A 7143-nucleotide genomic window follows, 5' to 3' on the forward strand; every position below is an offset into this window, starting at 1 on the left:
GGAGTGCTCCTGCGCTTTGCAGCGCCCAAAACAGACCCATTTTGGTGTGGATTGGGCCATTTTGAGGTGCTCAGGAGCGCCCAAAACAGGTCCATTTTGGCACAGATCTGGCCCGTTTTGAGGTGCTCTGGAACAAAGGAATGCTCCTGTGCTCCGCAGTGCCCCAAATGGGTCCATTTCGGCATGGATTGGGCCCATTTTTGAGCAGCTGTGGAGCGCACAAACACTCCTGTGCGCCGCAGCACCCAAAACGGACCCGTTCTGCCATGGATCGGGCCCATTTTGAGGCACTGCGGAGTGCAGGAACACTCCTGCGCTCCACAAGGCCTCAAAAACGGGCCCAATCTGCTGCAGAATGGCCCGTTTCCAGCGCTGTGGAACGTAGGAGCACTCCGCAGTGCCCAAAAACAGGCTTGCCCAGGGGCCGCGCAATGACATCACTCCTGAAGTGATGTCATCGCACCTGTGGGGTTGCGTGTGCACACATTCTGCGCGCGCTCACTCCCTCTCCCAAAAGGTAAGTGCCAGGGCCCTGTCCCCCGCCAGGAGGTTGAGGGGGCCTGGCAACCCTAGCACAGTGTGAGCCAGCTTTGAAAACAGGGCTTTGGCAGATGGTAGCAAGGGGCCATCTGAGGTCTTGATGCAGGACAAGACATGTCATAAGAGCTGTAGTGGCTTCTGTTTAAGACCTGGCTTGGTCCTTCTCCAGTGCCTCCTTTTGTAGTTGTATCTGATATTATTGCCAGGTTTTATATGGATCCATTGCAGGATGGGCTGGTTCTGTTTCTGCTTCTTAGCAAGAAACTGATCTTAAATGTCTTGTGGGAGGACATGGTGAAGACTTGCCCACTGGCCACCACAATGTCGCAGTGGAAGAGAGCCTGAGGGAGAGGTTTTCCATCTGCAGAATGGGACTTCCTGAAATTTCCCTTTTTGCTACAGACCAAAATGGTCTGTAAAATGTTGTTCCTGAGGGAAATTCTGCCCTCACCCCGGGAATAGAATGCTGGAGGAGTCACAGGTCTTCAGCAGCAGGGGGGAAATTGGCAAAAAAAATGCCCTCCCATTGATGGAAACTAGGACCCGACCCAATATATAAAATACCCCCTCATCAGTAAATCTAGGCTAAATTGTAAGAAAAGTCTGCAAAGACCGACCATTTTCATGATAGAATTGGGTGTTTGTTTTTTTCTTTCTTGCTATCTCTAAAAATGGTCTTTGTCTAGAAAGATTTTAAATTTGCTTGATATGTTTAAAGGTGTTTAGGCGTTGATTACAATGGCTGTCTTTACTGAGCTATTAGAAGCAGCCAGGCAATGATCCAGTTGTTTGTTTGGAATCACTACATGAAATTCAGCTCTCCTTGCCTTTCGCCATGCCCTCCACTCATCAGCAAACAGCTCCATCTGCCTCAGGCTCTGTGCAACAGTCACAGCATAACCATGTAGTTGTCTTGGATCCGTTCCTTTTGGCTTTGGTTTCCTGGCCGTCATTCTTCTTACTTTTGAAGCTCGAGGACCCCGCTGGCCCTAAGGAGCAACTTTCCCCCACTCTTGCATTTGTGCTTCCTAGCTTCTCTGTACAAAACCTCTTTCATCACAGTTTCTGTACGAAATGCATTCCCTCAGCCAAATGGATATTCTGCTTCCCTCTCAACTGTTCAGATTTCAATATCCTATGACTAACACTGTCCCTCATGAATTGTAATATATTTTGGCATTATAATAAAATCATTTATTTCTTGGGGATTGCAGTCTTCAGTATTTTTATCATGACTGTGATCACTTTGTTGCAAGAAAAAATGGGTTTTGCCTTGCGATCTTGTACCTTTGATTTTCTTCCTGTTGTATAAAGTGATTTTTTTCCCTTCTGGGTTGCATTCATATAGTTCCATGTATGGATAGAGTTGCCATCTTTACTGTTTTGGAAGACTAACATTTGGGATTTTGATTGTAATTTTGTGTAAGTAAGCAGCTTTATGGAGGGGAAGTAAAGCAGATGAGTAAAATAAACTTACTTTTCTTTTTATTAAAGGTGGGAAGGACATTGGCAGTTCCATCCATGTTTGTGAAGTCTGAGATTTAACATGGGTTTTTTTTGTCTGCTGGTATTTTGTTGTGCTGTAAACAGGAGCAATATAATTTTATGTCAGTTCTTGTAAATCTGGAGCTACACACGTTGTCAGCACATGCCCCCCCTATTTTTACCGGCAACACTCCCCCCCCCCCACTCACAGTCTGAATATATGTGCTGCGTGTGAAACACTGAGCAAGCTTCAGTCCTCACAAGGCACACACAACACGGGGAGCAATCTCCATGTTTTGTTTCTCTAGATGGATCTTGCAACAATGATACTGTGAGCAACAGCAATAACCTTGCAGCAGTGACAACTTTTAAAGAAAAGGCCTTTTTGCAGGAGAAACTGGGAAGAGCAAGGTGCAAAGCAGGACTAATAAGCCCCACAGGTTGGAAAGCAAAGCCTCTTCCTCTCCATGTATTATCTTGTACCTGGTATGCAATCACTGACCATTAATGTAATGTGGATATTAAGTGCCCTGTGACAGCTGAGTCCTTGACTCAAATCTTCGTATTGTTCCCAAACGTGGCTGCACCAGGAATGACTCAGTGTCATACCTTCAGTTCTGTAGTGCTGTCTCTGTACCAGTCTCTTGTGTTCTGAAAGGACTTTTTATTCTAACCTGGCTGGTTTGACTTGCTTCCTTAACCAGACATTTTTTTGCTTAAAGATTTTCTCTGTGTGATTTTCTATTGTGTGTTTTTAATCAGAATTACTTGTATATTTTTGATTAGTTGTGCAGGCACACCTGATAATTCTTTGATAAGAGCTTAATAGTAAATTTGGTAGTTTTAATAGTACAAATGTTTTAATATGGTTCCAGCAGAGGTCTAACCAGCTTTGGTGAAGCATTTCCTGTTCACACCCCTTCTCCTCTCTCTCTCTCTCTCTCTCTCTCTCTCTCTCTCATGTCTCTAACAATAATAAAGGCATCCTCTTCCTCATTCCAGTAAGCACCCCCAACCCTCTGATTATTTCCCTGCAAACCAAGTTATCCCAAATTGTACTCAGAAATTAGTCCTATGACTCTCAGAGGCCACAGGACTAAGCCATCCTGCTTAGCCTGAATTCAGTAGCTCTTGATTCCAGCAAGTGTGTGCGCGTGTGCACGTGCACTCAGTTGTGACCCTAAAAGAAACCCTGGTGCACAAGCCATATTTTCTGATCATCACCATATTTGATCTCAAACTGAGACATTGATATCAGGGTGCAGAAACAGAAAAGCTGACTCACTGATAGGAATGTAGCCAAGCTCTCCTGGGGCCTGGACACTCTCTTGATTATAGTGCTATTCTTTGGCTTACTGAGGGTCAGCAAAATTCAGGTCATGTTAAAGATCAGAGTTTGCTGGGCAATAATTGACCTTGTAGAACCATCCAGGAATCTGCCTGAAAAATTAATCATAAATGAGGCCAGGACATTAGCCAGCCTGGCCTTTGTTCTCTCTACCTTCTACTTCTCTAAAATTCAAATCTTCCAATCAGATTCAAATTTTCTAGCAAAATCAATCTACCCAAGCTATCAGAAAAATGGAAGGAAAGATTGAATGCTGAAGTAACAGAGATGGAGATAAAAGAGGCACTATTTCCTGAAAATAGTGATGAATGAGATCTTAAAAGGGCAAAAGATTCCTGAAACTTGGAATGAGGCAAATATATCATTGATTCCAAAAGAAGATCAGTACTTATGTAATGTTAAAAACTATTGACCAATCTCGTTGCTAAACAATGATTATAAAATATTTGCGAAAGTATTGGCGGAAAAAATGGTTGGTTGAATTCATTGCAGAAGAGCAAGCAGGATTTTTGCCAAACAGACAGATTAAAGACAATTTAAGAACTGTAATAAATGCAATTGAATATTATGATAGACATTGTGAGAAAGAAGTTGGTTTCTTTTTTGTTGACGCAGAGAAGGCTTTTGACAACTTAAAGTGGAATTTTATGTTCGCCACAATGGAAAAGTTACAAATGGGAAAAGAATTCATCCAAGCGGTGAGAGCGATATATAAAGACCAATGTGCAGCAATTGTAGTAAATGATGAATTAACTAAAAAATTAGAAATAAGGAAAGGTACAAGACAAGGTTGCCCACTATCTCCACTGTTGTTTATTATGATTCTGGAAATCTTACTGATGCAGATACGAGAAGATGATGCTATAAAAGGTATAAGAATCAAGGAATTTACCTATAAAGTCAGAGCTTTTGCAGATGATGTAATGGTTATTGTAGAAGACCCAATTCAAAATATGCCGAGACTTTTGGACAAGATAAAAGAATTCGGTGATTTAGCTGGATTCTTTGTTAACAAAAGGAAATCAAAGATACTATGCAAGAACATGATGAAACAAAGACAACAAGAATTAATGGAAATTACCAACTGTGAAGTAACACATAAAGTAAAGTATTTAGGAGTAGAACTTACTGCAAAAAATATTGACTTATTTAAGAACAACTATGAAAAGCGATGGCAGCAAATAGATAGAGATCTAATAAAATGGAACAAATTAAATCAGTCATGGCTGGGAAGAATAGCAGCAATTAAGATGAATGTGCTACCACGGATCATGTTTTTGTTGCAAACAATACCGATAATAAGAGATAATAAACAATTTGAAAAATGGCAAAGGAAAATTTCAGACTTTGTATGGGCTGGCAAGAAACCTCGAGTGAAGATGAAAGTTTTATGTGATGCTAAAGATAGAGGAAGATTGCAACTACCAAATATCAGATTATACCATGAAGCAGTATGTTTGGTGTGGTTAAGAGATTGGATGTTGTTGGAAAATTGCAAGCTCTTGACTCTTGAAGGATACAAAAAATTGTTTGGTTGGCATGCATATCTGTGGCAGGACAAATTAAAAGCAGACTCTATGTTTCTGCACCATTACATTAGATGAAGCCTCTTTACAATCTGGAAAAAATATAAATAGGTGAAGGAATCCCCATGTGGGTGGTACCATTTGAAGTTATCGATCCGAGAACTATATATAATAAAGAACAGTGTCTGCCATATAAAGAGATATTGAAAATGGAGCAAAATATGACAAAGATTAAAACAGAAGAAGAATTATCTTCTCACTATGGATGGTTTCAATATAGATAGATTAAAGATTTATATGATTCGGATCGTCTAAAATGGGGATTCAAATCGAAAAATTCAGAACTGGAAGAAAATATACTCCAAGAAGGCAAGAAAATGATATCTAAAGTTTACAAGATATTGTTAAAGTGGTATACAGAGGACGAAACTGTTAAAGTTCAGATGGTGCAGTGGGCCATTAATTGCAACAGAGATATAATGATGGAATCGTGGGAATACCTGTGGAAAAATATGTTGAAGATTTCAACCTGTACCAATATTAGAGAGAATGTATATAAGATGATATACAGATGGTACTTAACGCCGAAGAAAATAGCATATGGGAATTCCAAAATGTCAGATAAATGTTGGAAGTGTAATAACCATGAAGGATCATTGTATCATATGTGGTGGACCTGTGAGGTAGCTAAGCAGTTCTGGGGAGGTATTTTAGAAGTTATTAATGAAATTTTACAATTTTCAATAAAAAAGAACCCAGAACTGTTGCTGCTGAACTTGAATATGGAAGAAATCCCTACGCAACTATTATTTTATATGACAACAGCGACAAGAATTTTGTATGCACAGAAGTGGAAAACACAAGAAGTACCATCGATTGAAAATTGGATACAAAAATTGTTACACATGGCAGAAATGGACAAAATGACAAGAAAGTTGAGAGATCAGAATCCAGAAGAATTTTTTAATGACTGGGGGAGACTAAAACAGTATTTAGAGAAAAAGTGGGACGTAAAGGGGGAACTATGGTTGTTAGAAAATTATTAATTTTGCAGATTGGAAGAGATATAGATCTTTACTAGAGAAGAAGAAAGATATACTATAAATGTTATTATTAGATTGAGATTAAGCTATACTGAAATTATTAACATATTAATTAGTATAATACTATATTAGGATATGCAATAAAATAATAGAGAAGTAGGTAATAGATTTTAACAGAGGGTTGGAAAACTGTTGGAAGTCCTAGATAAAGAGGGGGAGGGAAAGGGTGGGGGTATTAGAAATAAGGGTTTTGATGGAAAATGTGTAATTGCAAATTATACTCACCCAATAAAATGTTATATAAATTTTTTTTCTAGCCTAAACCCAATCCCATTGCAGCAAAGACATTGCCCTCCTCTCAATGCAACTAATAGGGTTGCTGTTCCTCCTGTGGGGATGGAGCATCGCCTACTCCCACCCGCTACACCCCGCCACTACTCACCTGGCTGGTGGGTGAGAAATGCAAAGGAACAGGCCTCCAGGGCACACTTCTGGGAAGTGTGACAACATCACTCCTGGGAGTGACATCATTACACTGCATTGGGAGTACTCTTGTGCTTCACAATTTGGGCCCCAAACGGTGCAAAGTGCACGCACGCTTCTAGGCCTATGCGATGACTTCACCTCCTGGGAAATTTTGAAGATGTCTGCATGAAACATGCTCTGTCTGTTGCCTTTATTTGATACCTTTACATGACAACTTTATCCCACTGTATCCAAGGTGGTTTACAATGGAAAATAATACCTAAGTCACAGTAACACAAATAGTAAATGGGGAGGAAAGGGAGAGAAAACCAAGCAAATTCAGGTATTGAATCTATTGATATAATTACTCTACAATGACTAGATGGAATGGTTTCTGTAAGAGGCAGTTCTGGAAGGGTGGAGAGTTGGTGTAGAGTAGACTGAGGGTGTAGAGAGGGGTGTAGAGTAGACTGAGCAACTGCTGAGGGAAGCCATTTCAGAGGGATGAGCGAAATGGCAATTTAAAATAGAAGCTAGGAATAATTCACAGTGAACGGACGTTTATACAATTGACATCTACTTTATTTACCTTTTTTTTAAAAAAATATTGCAAATATAAACATAAGCGAATACAAACATAAAAAATGATAATAGTGTAACAACATAGCATATATTCTCAAAATATAGGAACAAATGGAAAGGACATAGGAACAAATTGTCCAATCTTGCCAAAGCA

The 7143-nt window shown here is 39.9% G+C and overlaps 1 pseudogene; it reads right to left on the minus strand.

The window, feature by feature from the left end:
• Positions 1-657: 657 nt before the first annotated feature.
• LOC129333950 (60S ribosomal protein L39-like) lies at positions 658-833 on the minus strand (annotated as a pseudogene).
• Between the last annotated feature and the right edge of the window lie 6310 nt (positions 834-7143).

Source organism: Eublepharis macularius, chromosome 7 (assembly GCF_028583425.1).
Source record: "Eublepharis macularius isolate TG4126 chromosome 7, MPM_Emac_v1.0, whole genome shotgun sequence".
Lineage (NCBI taxonomy): Eukaryota > Metazoa > Chordata > Lepidosauria > Squamata > Eublepharidae > Eublepharis > Eublepharis macularius.